Source organism: Ursus americanus, chromosome 28, assembly GCF_024610735.1.
Source record: "Ursus americanus isolate L20-20 chromosome 28, mUrsAme1.1.p, whole genome shotgun sequence".
In the NCBI taxonomy this organism is placed as follows: Eukaryota; Metazoa; Chordata; class Mammalia; order Carnivora; family Ursidae; genus Ursus; species Ursus americanus.
This window is the reverse complement of record NC_142154.1, coordinates 33,668,123-33,690,822: the sequence shown is the minus strand read 5'-3', so window position 1 is coordinate 33,690,822 and position 22,700 is coordinate 33,668,123. Positions and strand designations below refer to the sequence as shown.

Genomic DNA, 22,700 nt, shown 5'->3' with positions numbered 1-22,700 from the left:
CCCTCCAGGAGGAGCTGGCCGGCCCCCTGAGGAGTAGGCTCCTGGTTGGGAAAAGTACTTCTGACCCGGGGTGCCATGCACACCCAAGTGCCAGGGAGGGCAAGAGGGAGCAATGGGAGACTCCAAGTCATATGGATGGGGAGGGACTGTCCTCCCAAAAGGGGCATTCGCATTGTGTTGTTAAATTGTCCCAAGGAGAACTGACATTTCTGAGTGGTGCCCTCCTTTCGCCCCCACCCCCGTCCTCCCTTGATCCCTCTGACCACTGGCAGACGCACCCCCTTTCACAGTCCATCCCCTGCTTGCCACGAAGAGAGGCAGTGCCCAGCCCAGCGTGGGTTTATTGAGGCCCTGAAAAAGAAACAACAAAAGCTGAGTGTTAAATTCACTCAGCACTCTGAAGCTCACGGAGCACTTCCAAATGCATTCCGTGGTCATGGCCGTAACCCTGCAAGGAACGCGCTTCGGATCCCCACTCTACAGATAAGAAACGGACAGTCCGAGAGGAGAAAGAGCTGCTCGAGGCCATCTGAACACAGGCTGCCTGACTCCTGGGGCTCTTTCCGTGTCATCTCATTGCCTTCCCACCATGTCATCTGCTGTCTCATTGGGTAATTTGGAGTCTGTGTCTCTCCACGAACATCCTGTGCCCGAATCCTCCAAGGTCTGCAGTTCACTGCCTAGCTTTGCAGACCCTCCCTGGGACTATAGCTCCCTTCCCTCTGCTCCCCACCTTTGCACCTTGACTCAGCTCCTTCTCCTGGGCTAGAATGCTCCTCTCAGTCACTAGAACATTCCCAGTCCTTCCCATGCTTCCTGCACAGGGAGCCCAGACCCTATAAAAAGTCCTGAAGCCCTGGTTCAAATTCTAGCTCCGCAACCTTTGCTGACCGTGTGACCTTGGGCACGTCACTCTTACTCTCTGGGTCTGCATTCCTCCTATGTGAAATGGGGGAGTTGAACCCAGTACTCCGTAAATTCTTCTCCATGTGGTCTAAGCGCTCCCCACTCCCCCATTACCCTGCTCTGCCCTACCCGTGTGCAACCATGGCAGCCCTCCTTGCTCCACAGCCTTCTCCAGAGAGCTCCTGTTTCACTGTTCAGCTAGGCTTTACTCTCCCTGCAGCAGAGGTGGGGGGCTGCAGCACCTGCCCACCGGGTGTTTGGTCAAGACAGGCTGATCAATTCATCGGTAATCCACCGATCACCCTCGTTCAGTTCAGGGAGCCTCTCAGTCTTCCCTCTTCAGTTCCCAAGGTGCACACAGAGAGGCCTGCAGTGGGCAGCAGTCCCGTGGGGCCTAGGTGTCCCTGTTCACCTTGGCGGGGATGCTGGTGGCTGGCTGTGTGCCTGCACCGTGTACGCCACAGCCTCTGCGGGGGGACGGGGCGGGGGCGGGGGGGACACGGCCAGCACTAGGCTTTGAACACCTGACGCCCTGCTCCGCCTCCGAAGCCCATCACTGTCCCAGGCATCAAAAGAGGACATCAGAAAGCACACAGCTCCTTGCCTTGCCTTCCCCTTCAAAGGGCTTCACATCTCATATGTCATTTCGTCCCCCAAGCCCTTGGGAAGGCAAAGCCGGGGTTATTAACGAGGGGCTTGTCCGAGGCCACTGTGAATTCAGCAAAAGCTGGGACTGGGATCCACTTCTCCCTATGCCGACCACTCTTGTCAAGCCCTGGGTGCACAGGCTGGCCGCCTGTTTGCAGGGCCCTCGTCACTTCCCCTCAAGAACTCACATCTGAAAGGACAGGCTGCTCTAGACTGAGACACATGCACGTACACCCACTTCTTTACGATGTGCAGCTACCGGGAAACGTAGGCACGACGCCCAATGGCACAATTCAGGATCCATGAAAAGGGCCTTAGAGATAGTGAACTCACAGCAAATGGGGAAACTGAGGTTCAGAAAGGGATAGAGACTTGTCCAAGGTCACAGAGCTAAATGGAGGCCTCTGGACTTCTGGTCCTATGCTCCGTCCGCTGTGTCTGCACATTAAACAAACAAGGCAAGGCAGGAAGCAGAAAGAACCCAGAAGGCCTGGGCAGGCAAGGAAGGACGACCTCCATTTCAGAAGTTTTGTCCAAAGGGTGCATTTTCCAGAATTCCTAAGGGGGAGTGGGGGGGAGCAGGCAGGAAGTAGCTGCAACCTGCTCTATAAGCACCTGGGAGCAGCCACACAGGCTGGAGGGCTGTTTCTTTTACGTCCCCGTGTCCCTTCAACTCTTTTCGCTGTGTCCACCGAGTGGCAGAAGTCCAGGCCCAGCACCTTCCAGACCTGGGAAATGGAGTCCTGGGGAAAGGCGGAGGGTGGCAAAGCTCCCCTGGGCAGGGGCATTCCGGAGAGAGCCGGTGGAGCTGACGCCAGGGCCAAGAACAGCCCGGGGTGGGGAGAGGACGTGGTGGGGTGGGGCTGCGGGTACCCAGTTGTTTTTTTCCTTCCCTGTGCTCCACCCCGTGCATTCTTCTGAAGGGCAGGCTCCCAGCCCTTGGCCCCCGGGAGTGGGGGTGGGCGTGGAGCGCGTGGAGGGGTCCAGGGGGTGGTGGGGGCCAGTGCGCCCCTCCCGACTCCACCTAGCGCACGGCTTCAGTGGCATCTCAGGCGGGCAAGTGGTGGGCGCCGCTCCGGAGGTCACGGGGCCGGGCGTCGGAGGGCACGCGGTTAGGTCCGGGGCCGGCGCCGGGAGGGGTGCCCCCTGCCCTCGGCTCCTCCCCCGGGGCTGGCGCGCCCCGCCCCGCCCTGCGCGGGAGGGCACCGGGGGCGGGACCCGCGGGGAGGCGCGCCGACCGGCCGGGCCAGGTGCAGCGCCCGCGTGTCTGGGGGCGGCCGCGGCCCCGGAGGAGTGTCCAGGTGTCCGGCCGGCCCGTGCCGCGTCCCTGCGCCCCCTCGCCGGCCGCCGACGACCCTCAGAAGCCAGGTAACCGAGGGCGGGATTCCTGGGCGGCGCCGCGCGCGTCCTCCGCGCCCGGGGTCCACGCGCACCCCGCTGCCCCCCACGCTGCCTGCCGCCCGAGGGCCGCGCTCGGCAAGTTTGCGCCGGGACGGCCGCGCACCGGGCGGAGCGACGCGCAGCCGCGGCCCTGCACGCCCCCGCCCCGGGGTCCTGGCGCGCTGGGGGCCGGTGCGGAGATGGGGCGGGAGCGCCGGGTCTCCGCCGGCACGGGGGATGCTGGCCTCCTCGCTCGTCCCATCTCTCTCTCCCCTGAGCGTTGGCGTCCCGCTGTGTCCACTCCGTCCCTTAGTGGAGTCCTGCGATGGGGGCTGCGGAGTTGGCGATTTCTGGAGGGATGTTTACATTCGCGCTTCCCGCCGCCTCTGGCCAGATACACGGAGGGGGAGCCGGCCGCGCCCGGAGGGGTGCGGGTGAGGGGGCGGCCTCTGCCCAGGGCGGCCGTCTGGGCCCTGCTGAAGCGGGTGCCCAGCCTCGGGTAGATGCCGGCTTCTGCCCTGGCTTCTGGAAGGCCGCCGCCCGGCTGGGCATCCTTGGCTCCCCCCAAGCACCCCCCAAACCCCAGTCAGATGAGCGCAGGAGGCAGGGGCCCGGACCGATCTAGAGCTCCGAAAGCCTCGCAGATGTGAGCAGAAGGGGCGTCGTGCAGCCCCACCTTAGTGTGGTATTGGGGTCAAAGATGCCCCAGAACGGGAGAGAACAGACCAGAGAGGTCGGCAGATCAGAGGAGCGGTAACATGGACGCATCTCTGATTCCATCCCCCCCCCCATAAACTAGTGAGGCGGGGGGTCTTAGTCCATTGACAAATGGAAAAAAAGAGGCTCAAAGAGGTTAAATAATTTGCTGGGGAAAATGGTGGATCTGAACTTCGAGCCGGAGGGTTGGTTCTCCAGTGTTGCTGGACCCCTGACTCAGCAGGGGTTCATTTCTTCTCCCCTCTTCCCTGGAGGGTCTTCCCCTAGAAGGGGTAGGTCAGGAGAGGGCCCCCCCAAGAAGAAATAACATCGGGTGAGGTAGGTCCTGGGAGAGAGCCTGCTCCTTGCCGAGCTGCGAGGACCACAGGAGGGCAGACGCCTATCGGGTTCGCTGCCCTTGCCCTCGGACCTGGCTCGCAGGAGGTGCTCAGCAGCACCGAAGGAATTAACCTGAAATGACAGAGGTTCTTTTCCAGCTGGAGGATCTCTGCCCTCGGCGGGGAAAGAGGGTCCTCTGGAAAGTTGGACCCGAAAAGGGCCTCCCTCCACTGACGGTCCTTGACCTCCTTACCCACTTGGGGCATTCTGATGCTGTATAAATCAGTGAGCACATCCAAAACCCCGTGTGCTTTTCCCAGCAGGTGGGCTTTCCCTGCACCCTGGATCCACTTCTTGTCAGGCCAAGGAGAAGCAGAGGAAGATGGGTTACGTGCCCAGCTTGGCCCTACCCTGGGAGGAGGGGGCCCTGTCCCATCTGCGCCAGTGTCCTACCCAGCCCCCCAGGAAGCCTTATTGGAAGCTTGACTCCTCTCTGCCTTGTCCCTCTCCTCACCCATTCATGGGGGCAACCATGGATTGAGGGCAGAGAACGTGCTTTCCTGAGCCTGGGTTTGCTCATCCGTAACATGGGGCCAAGAGAGCCTGCATGACTTCGTGAGTGAGCGGTCCAAAGGGCTCTGTAAGCTTCCGTGTATGGGCCTTCGCCTGAGCTCCCCACACGGGCTGTACATTCCGTCTGGGAAGTGACCGCACAGCGTCTTGGCCTCCCTCAGAGAGCTGGCCTTATCCTGAGCATACAGTAGGTTCACAGGAAGTACTCACTGAGCAGAACCCGTCTCTGCAGGAAGAGAATTTGCTAAAATTGGTGGAAAATGGGAGTTTTTAATCCTCCCCGTCCCCATGTAAGGAGAGAGGACATTCTACCACATAGGGGAGGCTCCAGGAGGAGGGACCCGGAGGGGTCTGAGAGCCCCTAGAGGTGGAGGTAGTCCTGTCTGGCTCATTCAAGGCCACGGTCAAGTGGGAGAAGCACAGCAGGGGGTGTAGGACTTTCCATGGCGGCGCCCTGAAGACTTCTGAGGCCCTGCCAGGCCCTCCGTACCCCTGACCTCCTTCCTCCGCAGACCCAGGTGTCTGCTTTGGCCTCAGGACAGACCAGGGCACTCAGAGATGGTCAGTTCGGTTCCCTGGCGGAGGCCAGTGAGAGCGTAGCTGGGGTACAAGCCTTTGCAGCCCCTGTCACCGCCCCCACCCCTGCCAGCTGTCCCCGCACACAGGTGGCGCCCTGCCCAGCTTCCTACTGCCAGGGCCCGAGTCTTAACAAGCACCCGGCAGAGGAAGAGCTTTTGACCCAGAATTTCTCAGCTGGAACAGCGTTCAAGGTCCTATCCCTTCTACCCCTTCCTTGCTCGACTTTCCATAGTATTTATCACCATTTAACATACTATTTTAGCCCGGTCTCTGTTCCCTACACCTGGCGGTTAGGGGTGCTTAAGAGCTGCCTTGGGAAGAATATTCAGGTCACCGAGAGGGGCAGCTCCTTGGCTGAGCAGATGGCCACCAACATAGGGTGATTTGAGAGAGCCAAGGAGGAGTGCTCCCCGTCAGACCCCCATCCCCAGAAGAAGACACTATGCTGCTCTCCAAAGGTGGGCAGTTCCTTTGTTAGTGGGGAAGATAGTGCCCCTTCCAGGCAGCCCTTTAAAATTCTCCAGGACACTGGAGAACCAAGGAGGACCAAAGCCGCCTCCCCCCCGCCCCCGGGCAGCCCTGGGGGAAGGGATAGGGCTCCAGATCACTGGGCCAGGGATGACAGACCAGGCTGGGAAGGTGTGACCGGATATGTGGGCCGGGAAGAGTGAGGATGTTATCCCACTAAGGTCCTGGGGAAAGCTTGGTGCTCTGAGGCCTCACTTAACAATCGGATAAGAGTGGTTTCCTTGGAGGACGCAAGAACTACATAGGTCTAGGGACAAGCAGGGTGGAGAAACTCGAGTGTGGGGGTGGAGTGGAGGGCCAAGAATTCTCTACAGTAGAAGCTGGAACTTTCTACGTGATCAAAATATACAGGACGTGCCTAGACACGCACCAGGCGGCTTCAGTCCCTATTCCTCCCCCAGTCATTCGTTCAGCTGCTATTTTTCAGGGAAGGAATTTTATCTGTGTTTTAAGGCAAAAATCTGGGGCCCTGTGGAGTCATCTGGAGGAGAGATGGGACAAGAAGATTTTTCCAAGGAAGCTGGCTGGGGCATAGGCAGGAGGTGGGGTCCCTGGAGGCATTTCTGCCTCACACTCATGGGAAATATAGCCCCTGTTGTCTTTCCTGATTCCTGGGGGGAGACAGGGATGGTTGCATTTTTAATACGAGTAATAAGCATTCAATAATTATTAGCTGGTTGCCAGGCACTGCGACCCAGCAGGCCACACAGATGGGATGGAGAGCCTGGAGGCCACGGTGGCAGCCCCCACCCCCCACCCCAACAGAGAAAACTCTTCTTGTGCGGACCCACACAGTAGTTTCGGGGGGAGCTTTGGCTGCTTCCCCAAGCCCTGCTCTTGACCCCCAAATCCTTTTCCATTGTCACTGTGGTTTGCCAAATTAAGAGTGGGAATGCCCTCGTGCCTTGGCATTGGGACAGACACCCAGAAGTTGTATCTCTTAGGGTGTATAGGACTTGCCCAGCCGCTTGGAAAAACTGGGGAGGAAGGGGACGGGGAGGTGAAGGGAACAAAGGCAACACCTGCCTAAAGAAATGATTCAGTTCTGGTGGCTCCTGGGTCCCAAGCCACCGTAGCGCCCCCCATCCTTGCTCCGCAGCTGCTCCCTCTGGGCTCCGTTGCCCCGCAGCGGGCGAGGCCCCGGCCAGAGACAGAGCTCACGCATTCCTGACCCCTGGCCTTCTCCTTATCACCGCCATCACGACGAGTCGGTGGCTTTCAGCAACAGGGGATGGAAAAGTACGCCTGTTGTGACATCATGTGAGTCAGTCCTTCAATGATGGGGTGCTCTGTCAGCTCTGGCGCCTGGACCCGCGCCCTGGCGCTTGGCTTACAGTTGCTGGTTCCTCGAGGGGGAAAGGACAAGGGTGACTCTAGACGTTATTTTGAAATTATGCGGATGGCAGTGAGAAGCCAGCAGGGTGCGAGAAAGACAATCGCTTTTAGCATCTAGGAGAGGAGGCGGGGGTCCCCCAAAGCACTGATCCAAGGTGTAATTCCTGCCCACGCCGTGTCCTCTAAGGCAGGGTTTGCTTTAGAGCACTGTCCTGGCTCCTGGCCTTGAAGCAGGCCAGGACCACCCCCGGTGTGTTCTGCAGGGAAGTGAGTTGTGAATTTTGCCAGGCGTGATGCCTGGCACACCACAGCCCGGGAGACGGTCTTCCTCTTTCATTATTCGGGAGCCCCATGGCCAGGCTGACCTTGCTGGGATGACTGGGAGTCTGTCAGAGGTGCAGAGCCCGGCCGTCACGGGCTTCTCCTTCCTGCGGTCCCACATTCGGCCCCTCTGCTAGCTTGCTACCAGCCTCTGAGTTGGTCACTGCACGCCTGGTGTGGCCTGCGGGGAACCGGATTCTAATTCTGGGCCTATCTTGTCACAGTGCGACTTCGGTCCGGTGGCTTCCTGGGCCTCCGTTTCCTCGTCTGTAAAAGACAGCTTGGCTTCCATCAGGGTTTCTCACTTTAGCACTGCCGATGTCTAGGACTGTTCTTCTGGATAGTTCTTTGTTGTGGGGGCTGTCCCGTGCATTGCGGGATGCTCGGCCACGTCCTTGGCTTCTACTCCCTGGGGTGCCAGGAGCACCACCTCTCATTTCTTTCTTGACAACCAAAGATCTCTCCAGATGTTGCTAGATGTCCCCGGGAGGCAGAATCTTCTCTGGTTGAGAACCTCTGAGTTGGGTGATCCCTGAAGACCCCCGAATGATTCCCCTCAGGATGGGTGACCCATTTGTCTTTTCTAGTCCCTGTTTTATAAATATGGGCTATGCGTGAATAAGGAGCCTGGGGGTCAGGGCTTCGAGGGCTTGCAGTGTGGACATGAACTATGAGAAAAAGGGAGGCTCTGGGCCACTGCCTCTTGCTGAACATCAAGGCCAAGTCCACTTTGCCTTCCAGACCTTGGGTTACATAAGGAGGTGGGGGGGGAGGCAGGCCTGTGGCTGGGCACACATGCTAAGGTCAGCAGCCTTCCACCAGTGACTAATCATCTCTCTGTGCCCTAAGGACTCGGCTTCTCCTCCTCCCGCCCAGGCCCCTCTCCCCTCTCTCGAGGCCCCTGGAGAGGACACAGGAAGCGAATCAGCCCCCCCGCTGCCGGAGGGGGAGGCAGAGCCCAGTGCTGTTAGACGCAAGGGCCACACAGCCTGCACCCACCCAGCCCTGGTTTGGTTTTGCGTATTCCTCCCAAGTTAGTGGTTTATTAACTTTGTCTGCCGAAGCCCCTTCTGACCCTGCTTGACGGAAAGGTCAAGATGTCTCTTCTCCAGGGGCGGGAGGGCTTCAACATGGATGCTGAAAGTCAGTCGCTGTTCTGGGGACGACAGGCTGTGAGATTTGGGATAAGGTTAACCGAAGTGATGGGTTTGGGGTATTCTTTTATTTTTTTCTTTTGAATTTTTTTATTGAGCATACTTGCTGTATGAAAGCATATCGGCTTCAGGTGTACCGTAATGATTTGACGTCCGTGTGCGCTGTAGGGGGGGTCACCACGGCGACCCTGGTTACCACCTGTCCCCGTTCCAAGCTGACTTTTAGGATCTACTCTTGACAGCTTGCAAGTACGCACAACAGTATTATTGGCTCTGGTCACCATGCTGTATGTCACCTCCCCATGACTTCTTTATTTTGTGATTGGAAGTGTGCACCTCTTGACTCCCTTTCCTTATCGTCCTCATAAGGCCTGTAGATGGCTCTCGGGGGAGGGGGGGTAGGAGCAGTGAGTTAATCGGACACAGTCCCTGCCTGCAGAGGCCTTCAGTCCGGGAGGACAGAGTTGCAGTCTGGAACTGCAGTGTGACCAGTGTCCCCGGTAGACTCCGTGCCCACTGAACGGTTAACTAGAACTCGATGCCCGTTAAACGCTAACTCCCCATCTCGTCCATCCCCCAGCCCCTGGCCATTACCGTGCTGCTTTCTGTGTCCACGAATCTGACTGTCCCGGGTACCCCGTGTGAGCAGGGTCCCGCGATGCGCGAACTCCTGCATCTGACTTACTTAGCGTCCTCTTGCAAGTTTCATCTGCGTTGACGGCGCATCAGATTTTCTTTCCTTTTTGGAGTTTTTTGAAAGATTTACTTCTTTATTTTAGAGAGAGAATGAGAGGGCGAGAGAGAGCATGAGAGGGTGCGGGGAGGAGGGACAGAGGCAGAGGGAGAGAGAGAATCTCCAAGCCGACTCTGGGCTGGGCTCCAAGTCCATCTCACAACCCTGGGAGCAGGGCTCGAGCGGAGCCGAAATGGAGCCAGACGCTTAACCGACAGCGCCACCCAGGGCCCCGGATTTTCTTTCCTTTCGAGGACCAGTATATCCGCCGTGTGGGTGTAGCACATTCTCTTTCCCCCATTGATCTGTGCGCAGCGCTCTGGGTGCTTCTGCCTTCTGGCTGCGGTCAGGGGGGCGCGCACGTGGCTTTGTGTCCGTTCTTCTGTGTGTGTGTTCCCAGAAGCTGAATAGCTGGATCACGCGGAAACCGTGTTTGACTTTGTGAGGAATCGCTGTGCCGTTGAGGAAGAAGTGTTAGCACCAGGTTTTAAGGATGAACATGAGATTTCCAAGCATCTAGGTAGAGGAGAGGGCAGGAGGGGAGGAGGGGGAGGGGAAGAGAGGGGAGAGCTTAACTGGTACCATGAAACACAGTGCCTGTGTGTGTGGGGGGGGGGGGTGCTGAAGCAGGGGTGTGGCGAGCCAGGAGGCCACGGACAGGGTAGAGTATAAAGGGTCTGGGACCAGGCTCTGAGAAGCATGGAAGGGTTGTTTTGTTTTAAAGATTTGATTTATTTATTTGAGAGAGAGAGAGAGGGCGCACGAGTGAGGGAGAGACTCTGAAGCAGTCCCCGCACTGAGCACAGAGCCCGTGGGCGGCTCGATCCCACAACCTGAGATCGTGACCTGAGCCGAAACCGAGAGCTGGGCGCTTAGCAGACTGAGCCCCCCAGGTGCTCCTTTGGAAGGGGTTTTTAATCAGGAAGTGATACAGGCCAGTGGCGTCTTAGAAGAATGTCACAGGGAGTGGTGTCACAGGTGGACCGGGAGGGAAAGAGGCTTAGCGCAAGAACCAAGCGGAACAAAACCGGGTAAGACTGAAGCCACATTGGTGGGGTGCGTGGAGGGAGCAGGTGTGAGGGTGGGTGTGCGGCACAGGGGTGCCCGGGATTGTGCGTTGGCGGCGGAGTGACTGGCGGTGCCACTGCTGGTCAGCTTACGGGGGGGTGGCCGGTTTGACAAGAAGATGAAGGGGGAAGCCGGGGCCGGCTGGCCTGAAGGGTCTCTTCGAACCATCTGGGTAGGGACGAGGGTTTGGGGGGTGGGCAGAGCTGGGACAAGGAGAGGAGCTGGTCAAGGGGCCAGGTGAAGGACTGCCATGGGACGGCACAGAGGACCCAGCGGAGTTGGAGGCCAGGACAAGGAGCGGCCTCTGCCTGGAACAGGTCCAGCCCTGTGTACTTCGTATCAATCCAGACAATCAGTCTCTGGGCCTGAGGCTGGGCACTGGGGATGGAGATACAGAGATAAACATGAGCCAGTGACTCGAATTCATTCATTCATTCATTCATTCATTCATTCATTCATTCATTCATTCATTCATTTCTAAAGCTTAGAAAATGGAACTTGGCCAATACCTTTGCACAATTAAACATTTAATTACATTGGGGATGGGTGATAATGGAGCGTGTTTTGAAAGTGTGTCACGGGGGACATGATTTAGTCTGAGGTTTCTTACCTCAGCACTACTGACATTCTGGACCAGAGAATTCTTGGGGCTGTCTTGTGCGTTATAGAATGTTTAGCCCCAACCCTGGCCTCTATACCCATTAGATGCCAGGAGCTCCACACACACCCCCAACCCATTGTATCAACCAAAAATGTCTTCTAGACATTGCCAAATGTCCCCTGGCGGAGGGGGGGCCCAGAAATCACCTGTAGTTGACGTCCTTTGGTTTGGAGGCCAGGAAAGGCTTCTTGAAGGAATGTTAATCCGAGTTCTAGAAGATACATAAGAATTAATCAAGGCAAAGCAGGAGCAGGTGTGAGGAGCAGAGGGAAGAGTATTCAGGGCATAGGTGACAGCGTGTGCAAAGGCCCCAAGGTGGGAAAGAGCATGAAGGGAAACTGGCTAGGGGAGCCTTGGTGGAGGTGGGGAAAGTGGCTGGATTCTAGGGATACTTGGAAGGGAGCACAGGCAAGGAAGCCTCACTGATGTAGAGGGTGGAACTGGCTGGAAGCTGGTGAGTGACACTTGGGCATGTTGGGTCGGAGACCCCTGGAGACTTCCATATGGAGCCGTGGGCTCAGAAGAGGGGTCTGGCTGGAAATATACATTTGGGAGTTACCTGCCTACCGATGATGAGTGAAGCCTCGGGGTGGACCAAGAAGAGAAGAGGAAAGAGGAGGGCCTGGAGGTGAACTCCATCATCCAGAGACTGGGGAGGATTGCCCGGAGAGGGAGCAGAGAAACCCTCGCACTGCGTGGTGCCCTGGAAAGCCACGGAGGCGTGTTCGAGGAGGAGGGCGTGGCCGCCGTGAGGTGAGTGGGGCCAGAGCAAGGACTGGCAAGTGGCCGCTGGAGGCAGAAGACCAGAAATCGGAGAGGCCAGCTCCCCTGGGGCAGCTCGCCCAGATGAGGCCTAGGCAGCCGGGGAGTGGGGCAGAAGGGAAGGGAGAGAGCTGGCAGACAGCTTCTCCAAAAGCCTGTAGAGGTGAGAAGACAGTGTGGAAGCCAGAAAGGAACGTGGGTCAGGGAAGGTTTCGTTTTGTTAATTTAATCTGCTTGTTGGCCCCCGCACTTTTTTCTCTGCAAATAAATGTACATGGTTCAGAATTTTTAAAATTGCACAGATTTCACTGTGAAAAGTCTCTATCCCCCATCTCCCTCGGCTTCCTAGTGTTCTGCCTTCTTGGAAGCAACTTTACCAGTTTCCCGGGTCCTGTATTTCGTGCAAGAATCAGAACGTACATACATAGAGTCGTTCTCCCCAAATGGTAGCACAGTGTGGGTTCTTTTCTGTCCCTCATTCGTTCTTTTCCCACTTAGCTGTCTTGGGATGCTTCCAGATGGGTACGTAGGGTGCTCCTTCATTCTTGTTTACCCCTATAGAATGTTCCCCTGTACGGTTGCCACATCATTTATTTAAGGAATCTCCTGGTTTTTGGACTTCACAAACAATGTCCCACTGAATCACCTGTGCTTTGGCGGTTTGCAGTACCTGCAGTTACCCGTGGGATAAAAGTCTCAGAAGTGGAATTGAAGGGCCAGATGGTGTGTGCATTTGTATTTTGAAAGACATCAGCAAAGTGCTCTCCATAGAATTTTTAGGAAGGTATTCTGCCAGCGGCATTGTACAAGAGTGCTCGTTTCCCACGCCCTCTGACATGACATGTTACCGAACTTGCTGATATTTGCCAATCTGGAAGACAAAAATAGTTTCTCAATAGAGTTTTAATTTGCATTTCTTTGGCTATGAATAAGGGTGAACATGTTTTCACACACATAAGAGCCACTTGTGTTTTCTGTGAACTGTCTTGTTCATGTGTTTTGCCTACTTTTTATTTTAAAGATTTATTTATTTATTTTTGAGGCGGGGGGAAAAGGAGAGAGAATATCAAGCAGGCTTCCAGCTAAGCATGGAACCCAATGTGGGGCTCGATCCCATGACTCTGAAATCATGACCTGAGCTGAAACCGAGACTCAGACGCCCAACCAAGTGCACGACCCAGGTGCCCCTGTTTTGCCTCCTTTCTATCTGGTCGTTGGTCTTTGTCTTATTGAATTGGAAGTGATCTTTATATATTAAGGAAATGCGTCTTTTGTCTAGAATATCAGTTACAAGTGCTTCCCCAGCAGGTGATCAAGTTTTTTGCTGTTGCTGCTATTTTTTTAAGAATCGTGGATGCCAACAGCAAGAGAGTCACCTGAGTGGCAGGTCCCTGGCAGGGAGGTCCCTGAGGAAGCGTTGGGGTGGGTTCCAGATTGGGAAACTCCTCTCTGCTGTGTAACAGGCAGAGGGAGGGAGGAGGCTGCCGGGCAGAGAGTTGTTTTGTCCAGGGATGGGGTTGTGTAACGAGGTATCAGAAAGTTAGAGGGGCAGGGGAAGGATGGTATTAGCAAGAGAGCAACTGGATTAACAAAAGCCCTCGAAACTGAGCTGGACGAGGGGAGCGAGTGGATGGTGTGGTGTGCTTTCTCCGGCTCCGTGTTTGTCTGTTGAGCACCCTTTCCTCGTGGCGCTAGACCAACGGCTGCAGTTGCTTAGGTCTTGCCTGTGATCTGGAGTCTTCCTTATCTCGCTCTGACACGCCAGACCAACGTCTCCCACCCTGAACCACCCAGGCCCAGCGACCCGACAACCAGGGGCAGCCCCTGTACCCCGAAGCCCACCTGAACTGTTCAAACTGGCCAGCCCGAAGCCAGTCACCCTGCCCTGCCTCGCCTTCCCCTCCCTGCCCTCTGCCTCGTGACCAGTACTGGTGCTTCTCCGAGTGGCCCTGTGTGGCGTAACATGCCCACCTCAGGAAACGGGAGTAAGGAAAATCTTTCGATGGCGTTAGCCTCTCTGTCACTTGGTCACCTTCATAAATTAAAATCCTGTGCATACAGTTGAGACAGCAGTGCCCTAGGACAGGGACAGGGTGTGAGGGCCCATAAACTGCAGGTCCCAGGGAGGTTCCAGAACAGCCACAGTGTAGGTGGTTAAATAAGTAGGCTCTCGGGGCGGGCTTCCTGGAGGAGGTGGCCTGGCGATGAGGCAAGGCCTCACGGTGGGGATGGCAGGCACACCAACTGGGGGGTGCAGGGGAGTGTCTGTGGAGGAGGGTGGGCAGTGGTCAGAACCGAGGCTGGGGAGAAAGATACAAGAGGAGGTGGGCCTGACCATGTAGACGGAGAAGAAGGGATAGGGTCCTGTGGGTACTGTTTGAAAACAGTGTTTTAATTCCCAGGAATAATTTGACTTTGCTTTAACACCCTCCGGGGGGGGGGCAGTTCGGGGGGGGCTGCTTATGATGAGGGGTCTAAGTGGTGCCCGGTGGTCCAACCCAACTCTTGCTAAGACAGCAGACTCCCCGGCTCCCTTGCCTTTTTGATGCCTCGTTCACAGCACCCCTCCCTGCACAAGCTCAAACTCTCTGCCTCACTCCCTCAGTGTCACCACCAGCACCCCCACTGTGGCACCCCACCCCCCTTTCTGCCCGTGACTCGGCGGCCATGTGTCCCCTCCTATCTCAAGGGAGGTCCACCATCCTCTGTGGTTTCTGCCTCCTCCATGAACACCCTGTCCTCTCTTCCAGAGCCTCTCTCGCTCAGGATCAGACGCCACGCAGGCCCGCTGGTTCTCAGCGGCATGGCATTTGAATCGAGAAGAGAATTCTTGAAGGCCAAACAGCCTTGGGCACATGGCGGAGAGAGCAATGGTCGTGGAGTGCCCAGCAGTGGCCTGGTGCGCTGGGGCCCTGACCCACACTGCCGCAGGTCACACAGGATCTTTTTTGGGGGGGCTGGGGGGCAGAAGGTGCCTCTTCTGACAATATTGGTCTGGATCCCCGCCCTGTGTGTTCTGAGTCGGTGAGTCAAGGGAGCTCGTGAACGCATGCCCACAGCCGGGCAATACTCATGCTACCTCCCGATTTCTTTAGTGTTGCCCATAGCGTTATTTGCCTTTCTGAGGGTGTAATTTGCGGGGAAATATCTCATATGCGGCAGGCGCCCGTGGAGTTCTGATGAGCTCTGAAACTGGGCCATGGGCCGTGGGGCTGAGAATCGGGTTGTATTTGCTTTGTCGCCCCCCAAGAAAGATACCGTGTAATGATTCACCAACATGCGGTGTAGGCCCAGCTGCCAGTGCAGAGAATAAAGGGAAGCCAGCCGGGCTGTGGTTGGCAGAGCAGACTTCTAGAAGGAGGAAGAGCTCAAGCAGACCGCGGGTACGGAAAAGGGGGCAGAGGGGAAAGGACGGGACAGGAGGTCTGGCGAGGAGGCCCCCGCATTTCTGGCAGTCCACAGGCCAGCCATCCGTGAGGGGAGCTAGAGGGGCAGGCGTCCGGGGTGGCAGGAGGGTGGTAATGGCTACCCGGGGGGCAACAGGTGAGCCGCTGGGATGGGAAGGGATAGGAGGCCGTGGAGTCCTTGTGGGTTTTGTCAGGGTGTGTGTGTGTGTGTGTGTGTGTGTGTGTGTGTGTGTGTGTGTGTGGTGGGGGAGCTGTGCACGTTGCCCCCTCTCTGCTTGCAAGGGCGCCCTGGGGACCCTGGAGCTGGATGGGACGGGGGTGGACTCAGTGACCTGGCGTTTCTGTGAAGCCTCGAAACACCCAGGGAGGGTTTGTTGCCTCCGGAAGGATTCTTCGGTTGCCCCCAGGACAGGAAACACATGTTTTCCCAGATCAGGGGCTCTATGCTTCTGCGGGGGGTCCTTTTGAAAGCAGAGGTGGGGAGCTGCAGCTTCGAGAAGAGAGGGTGCGGGGTGGAGGGGGAGGGCGTCGGTTTCTGAAATGTGGGATGGCGGTAGTTTATTTCTTGAATGTTTTTGGTACATATCCTCTCTAGAACCTGACTGATGGTTCAAAAAAAATGTAAGTGATAAAAAAAGGAAATTGTGTGAAGGAGGATGAAACACTTGGCTTAACCGCGAGGCTGGAGAGAGGATGTGGGAGGGAGAAAGTGACTGCTCAGCGGCCCTCCTCCCTCCTCCAGCTTCCCTCCTCCCTCCCAGGCCGGTTGGGCTTAATCTTCACTGTCCTCCCGGGGACAGTTCCTCCGAGTCCAACAGGCGCTTGAATGTTGGAAAGTTGCTTAACAAGACTGGGGGCTTCTGGACTTTCCCCATACCCAACTTGCTGTGTGATCTCAAGTAAGCGGCCCAACGTCTCTGGGTCCCGGTTTCACGCCCGGCGTCTCTCCTGGAGAAGAGAAGTTTTGCCTTTTAGGTCCCCTGGCTTGCCATCCTCAAGATTTCCTGAAGGGTCTGAAAAGAGCAGAGGAGGGGTCTGAGGAAGTGAATTCCCGGGGTGTGGGGGAGCTGTCGGGCTGGGCCCGGGGCCAGTGGGCCTCCACCCGGCCTCCCTGAGTGTGCGGAGTGAGAACACCCACCCTTCATTGTCGCAAGACCTCAGATTTGACTTTCAAAGGGAAAGCACCTCTCCTGATAAGGTGGGCCTTGTTCCATTCAAGCCAGCTTTGTTTGGGCTCCTGGGCTGGTGTGAGGACAGAGGCTCAGGGCTCTGCGGGTGACATGGTCGCTGCAGCTGGGTGGGGGTGGGGGGCAAAGCGCTTCGTGCACCTGGTCATGCATGGCCAGCCATGCCTTCAGCACCCCTGCCTGAGCACCGCGGCTGCGAGCAGAGGCACCCCTCCCAGGTCCTCCCGCTGGGGTGAGAAATGGCACAGGCCGGTCATGCGGCTCGGTTAGCGTCCCTTGGGCCTCCCAGGGACGGCTCGGTGAGGCGTGAACCAGGTCTTCGGACTCCTTGCCCGTGTCGTCTTCCCACAAACTGTTTATGACGGGCCCTATCGAGGCTGCGTTCCCTGCCCTCCTTTAACCCCCTGGAGGACCAACGGCGCCCAGCGATTGTGGAAGTGAATTCACTTTGCTCACGGAGGAAGAGCCGGGCCTCTGTGGGAACAGTGAGAGGACAAAGATTTCCTCTAATAATCTCAGTTCATCCCCGTGACACCTCTCCTGTCCCCAGTGTTCCGCAGTGCACCTGAGACCCTTCCTTTAAGCCCCAAACCCATGAATCCGTCGTGGTGCAATTCACTTTCCTCCCTGCTCACACTCATGCCAAACCAGCACGGCATCCCAGGGCCCAGAACCGGGGGACCCTTTCCCGAGTGTGTGTCCGCCTGGCCGGCACTTCCTGCGTCACAGGGCTCTGTGGGACCCTGTGGGGACATGTGGTGGGGAGAGGTGTTTTCAGCATGAAAATGACTTTTTCCTTCTCACTTTTCATGCGGAGGCTGGGCGTTCCCTCCCTGGGCAAAGAGAGTCAGTGTCCACCCTAAGCAGCCGCTGTAGGGGCTTTTGGGTGCAGGAAGGGAGGACCAGAGCTCGGGGACAGATGCCGCCAGAATCCCCCCTTCCCACCGTCCCCTGCTCGCCAGTTCCACGCCGTAGACCCTGGTGGGCCAGCAGGAGCCTCAGGGCAGGTGGGGGTTTACTGTGTATGCCCTTCTGAGCTCGGGCCGCACGGTGTTGGGGGCTGATTTGGAAGGACCTGTTATTCCCATTTTTCAGAGGTTTTTGAATAATGCATTTTGCCCCAGCCCTTGAAAAAAGCCTGTGCTCACTACTAATGCTAGAATAACGACCTATGTCACATGTCAGCCACTGGTGCTCAAATATTGTGAAAGATATTGCTTATGTCATTGGGCTAGCAGGAAAAATACCATTCCAGTAAGGAGGAAGGAGGGTCTGTTTTGCCATCTGCCTGGTTGCCTGTGGCCAGCTGGAGACATCAGGACATCATATTGGCTCAGGCACCACTGAATGCCTGCTGCTTACCAAGTGCTTACACGGCGGCTCCTGTTCACCCCCGAAACAGACCAGAGAGGTCTTCACTCTGGGGATCGTAGAAGTGCCCACCCCGGGCCATGTTGTGAAAATACATTAGAGCGTAAAATGCCCATAAGGGCTTGGAACAGACCAAGTGTTCAATAAACGGGACTTGAAATCAACATCATCCCCATTTTATAGAGGAGAAAAGTGAGATCAAATGGGACTCTGGGGCTCAGAGGCAGGTCGACCCAACTCCAGAGCCCAGACTCCCCCGTCACCGGTGGGAATGATCGTGTGTGTTGTGTGTCATGGAGGCCCCTGCCTGTCTGAGCTCCTCAGTGGCTGGGGGCCACTACAAGTCACACCCTTTCCTGTCTGGGCCCTCTGTCCTTCTTTGACCTTCAGTGTCCTCTAGTCAGCTGAGGTTTGGGCACATGCCTGCCAACCACCGCCCCCCCCCCCCAGTCCATGTGAACCTCTTCCTTCTGCCAATTCACACTTCCCTGGCTCCTTGCCACCCCTGACCGTTTCCCTGGCACCTGTGTGCTGTGTTCTTTGGGTAATAATTACATGGACTAGTTCATCCACCAGTGTGATCAGTTAACGATCCCCCCCAGGCCCAGTGTGTGAAGCTCAGGGTTAATGATTGCTCAGGAAATCGGCTCACGAATCGAATCATCTAGGAGGAAGTCGGGGAGGGAGGTGGCTTTGAGCTACTTGGCCTGGAGGGGGGCTGCACCCAGTGTCCGGGTCTGCTCCCCATACCCCCCACTATTCTCTCGCATTCCTGCTGTCCAGCTCTTATCTCTCTGAATCCAGCCCCACAGTGTGCCGGCCCACTTTCCTGCCCCGGGCCTTTGCTTTATGGTTCCCCCTCCCTAGGGGCACCCTTCCCTCCTCGGCCAGAGCCTTCCCCTCTCAAGCTTTACTTCCTCCAGGAGCCTTCTCTGACTACCCGACATCCATGCTCTGGGCCCCTTCTCTGAACTCCCCTGCAGAGTTGGGCTGACTTTTTTCTGAGCTCTCCCTAGCATGTCAGGCACTGTGCCTGGTTTCTGGGACTGAGCAGTGAGCGTGGCAGGAGCCTGCCATCCAGGAGGGGGACAGACACGCTGCCCCGAGAGCGCCCGTGCAGCCCAAGGTACGGCAGGGGTGCAGGAGGAGGCTTGGAGGCAGATGGGAGGTGAGGGGCTGGAGTCTGAGGGGCCCGGGTGGACACTGAAGCGGGAGATAGAATCTTCCAGGCAGACAGCGTCTGAGGGTACGGACATCTGGAGGCGGAGAGAGCAGGACATAGAGGCACGGTTGGGTGGTCACATGCTCATTCCCGTGTGGATGTGTGGCCTTCGAGGCACCTGTGAATCACCTAGTGGGTGTGTCTGGGAGGCAGGTGGCCCCTCAGAGAAGTCTGTCCCCTTCCTTCCCATGGATCCCTCACCATTGATTACTGCGTGTGTCTCCTCAGAAAGAAGGGATCTCTTTGAGGGCAGCCACGATTTCTAACATCCCGCTCAGCAAGTCGGGGGCACCTGCTCCCCTCGGGGAACTGAATCTAAAACTCGCCTCCTTCAGGGCCCATCACGGAACCCTGTCTCATTCGGCCTCTCTCCCCTCCGGGCACATGCTTTCCACCTTTTCCTGCCGGCCCTGGTCCCCAGTTCCCCATCCTTCCTCTCGCTTTGGGCTCGGAGTGTCTTGTCTCCCGAGGGACCTAGGCTGGTGGTCCCAGGACTGGGCCTTGCGTGGGGCTCAGCACTGGAGCTGGGTAACCAGGCCGGTTTCCAGGCGGCCCCCCTGAGGATTCTGACTCCGAAAGCCTGAGGTGGGCTCGCCTAGTCTGTTCTGTGTTTTCAGCCTTAACCTCTGGGTCTTTGCATGCACGGTGGAGTTTGGGACTTAATGTGAAAGAGGTTTTCCAGGCCCCTGTCTCGACCTGTAACTTCACCCTCCTCCCCAGGGTAGGGGCCCCAGACCCCACCTGGACATTTTCCAGGTGGGGAGCTCAGTGCCCACGGAGCGGGCCTTTCTCCCTGGGGAGCAGTGCCTCTGTGGTGTGAGCAGAGCCCGCCTCCCAGAAGAACCCCCCTGGGGATCTTGGTTCTGACCTTAGGGGCTGCATGGCCTCCTCCAGGGTTCCAGACCTGCTTTCCCAGGACGTGGGAAGGTGCTGGGTGTCTCATCCTCGCCCGGTCTGCCTCCTTTCCTTCCCGCTTTGGTCTGGGCTCTCTTGCAGGCTGACAGCCTTATCTAGACTTTAAGTTTCTGATCAGATTAGAGGCTTGGGAAGTGGGTGAAGATGGGATCGTACATTCTTCGGCAGCCTGACGTTTGACCCCAACAGTTAGGACGTGCATTCAACTTCCATCAGCCTGGCAGGCACTCACCCTTTCCCAGTCTGGGGGGAGGAACCCACCTACGCACCCAGCCTGAAAGCCAACGAGTTGCGAGGTGTGGACACCCTGGTCCTCACCCCACAGAGCTCAGTGGCAGACCCACTCTGGGTGGGCTGTGCTCCCACCTTGGACTGGAACCTCAGCAGTCTCAACTCTGGCTATGCTTGCGGTCACTGGGCTCCACCTTCGCTCCCTGACCTTAACTGAGCTGCGGTGGGCCCAGGGAAGCACTATGTTTTAAAGCTTTCGAGGTGGTTCTAAGGTGCATCCCAAGTGGAGGACCGCGAGGCTCCATGCCCGGAACCTATCAGGCCAGCCCCGACTCTGCGTGGGGATAGTTACACGGGAGTAAAAGAGCCAGGGCCCTCTTACTCTGTATATCCCATAATAACTGAAATGGTATTTTATATGACATGCATTTTATACGTTTTGTAAGAAGGTATTTAAAAATTTAAGTCGGGGGCGCCTGGGTGGCTCAGTCGGTTGTGTGCGACTTTTGGTTTCAGCTCAGGTCATGATCTCATGGGTCATGGGATGGAGCCCCGTGCAGGGCTCCTCACTGGGTGTGGAACCTGTTGAAGATTCTCTCCCTTTGCCCCTCCCCCCACTCACTTGCTCTCTCTCTCTCAAATAAATAAATATTTTTTAAAAGGTTAAGTCAGTAATGGGGTGGCTGGGTGGCTCAGTCGGTTAAGCGTCTGCCTTGGGCTCAGGGCGTGATCCCAGGGTCCTGGGATCGAGCCCTGCATCGGGCTCTTTGCTCTCCTCGGGAGCCTGCTTCTTCCTCTCCCACTCCCCCTGCTTGTGTTCCCTCTTTCGCTGCCTCTCTCTCTGTCAAATAAATAAATAAAATCTTAAGAAAATAAAAAAATAAAAAAAGTAAAGAGGGATCAAATAACATTTCGTCTTCAATTTTTCACGACTGGATTTGGGGTTTTTGAGGTATGTAGATTTTAGTGTTTTTATCACTTCATTTTTATCTGTGAATTTAGACTCGATCCCAGAACGCTGGGACCATGACCTGAGCCGAAGGCAGATGCTTAACGACTGAGCCACCCAGGCGCCCCTATTTGATCGCTCTTTAAAGCAGAACGCGCTGGTGGTATCATTGTGTCTCAAGTGTGTTTTTTTCCTATCAAACTTTCGAGAAAAAGCTTTTCCTGGCTCTACCCTAGCCAGGGAATGGTGAGAAGATAGATTTGTGAGATATCTTCAAATATTTTCCGCTGACGAGGCCTTCTGGCTTTTTTGCAGGGACTGCTGTCTTTTATTTATAAGGAGCTAGAGCTCTCGTTCCCGAAGCATTTCCGGTTTGTCCTCCAGTTCTCTGGTTTTATCTCGTTCAGATGGAGAGTCTGACGCAGCATTTCCTGTATCAGTTTTGGAAGCGTCGTGTTGATACTCCACATGTTAGGAAAGTCAGCGAGCAGCGTAAGAATTATTCTTGCAACAGGGTTTTGCTTTGTCTGCCGCCCTGCAGTGTCTGAGGACGACTCGAGACGCAGTTCACATTGCAAGGGTTTTGGGTTTTGGGTTTTGGTTTTTTTGACGTCGTGATTGTTTCCTTTGTAAAACATATACAAAAATTGAGACAGACACAGAAATTCCGTGCCTCACCTCAACAGTGACTAACTCGTGGCCAATCTTCCTTCCTCGTCACCCTGCACCCCCCCCCCCGGCCCCCAGCTGGATTCTGTCGAAGCTGATCTTAGATACCGTATCATTTCGTCTGTCGTTCCTTCCCTGTACATCTCCCAGTGAAAAGGGCTCTTTAAAAAGCACAGCTGTGGTTCTGTGATTACACCTTAAGAATTGATCATTTCTCACTGTCCTAAAATATCCAGCGTTTGGATTTCCCCAGTTGTCTCGTACTTTTTTTTTTTTACACTTTGTATGAGATTTCAGATCTTAAAAATTCTGAAATAAACATTTTGGACCAAGGTGCAGGATTTATGAATAGACCCTGGCAACCACTGGGCAGAAGGGTCTAGACAAATGGGCCAGACCCTGCTTTGGGGGTTCAGAGCGTGGTGGGCAGTGGAAGACATTTAGTTCTTCAGCAAACACGCAATCAACAGCGATACCACGCCCGGTCCTGGCCTGGGCACCGTGGACCTAGCAGTGAACCAGGCAGACGCGGCCAGTCTTGCCAGCGGGGAGCCAGGGCAGTTCACGGTGAAGTTTGCCCATGGGATGGTAGAGACTTTTGCAAGTGATACTTGAGTTTAGCCTTGAAGAATGGGGAGAATTTCATCAAGAAGAGAGAGCGGAGGAAGAGATGTCCCACTTGTCGTAAACAGCAAGGGCAAAAACATGGCGCGTTCAAGGACCAAGAAGAGTGATGGGGTGTGATGGGATGTGGGGCCTGTGGCAGGATTGGTGGGAGGTGATGCAGAGGCTGGGTGGGTTGTGGAGGGCTTGAGGATATGCTAAGGAGCAGGGTCTTCTAGGCCCTTCAGGAGGAGACCCATGACTCTGTCATAGGAACCTGAAGTTTGGACCATGGGTTAGGAGAGCAGAGCCTTGTAGGAACTATGAAGAGTTATTTGGATTTGCAAGCCCTTCCTGGAGCCCTGCACGAGACCAGGAGTCCCGCATGCGGGGCCAGGCCTGTGTCTGTCTTCAACTCCATGGATCCCCGGGGCTGGCGTGGAGCGGGGCACACCCAGAGGGC

At 56.3% G+C, this 22,700-nt stretch overlaps 1 protein-coding gene across 5 annotated transcripts in view; it reads left to right on the top strand.

Moving 5' to 3' along the window:
* The first annotated feature begins 2,777 nt into the window (after positions 1 to 2,777).
* Positions 2,778 to 22,700, top strand: part of PAQR5 (progestin and adipoQ receptor family member 5) — a 73,090-nt gene continuing 53,167 nt past the window's right edge. The window contains exon 1 of one of the 5 annotated variants that reach the window (XM_045810774.2): positions 2,778 to 2,922. The gene's annotated coding sequence lies outside the window, so the exon portion shown is untranslated. Of the gene's footprint in view, positions 2,923 to 10,448; positions 11,675 to 14,152; positions 15,067 to 16,102; positions 18,775 to 22,700 lie in introns of those variants that run through there. The other 4 variants (XM_045810768.2, XM_045810770.2, XM_045810769.2 and 1 more) reach the window with 4 other exon arrangements.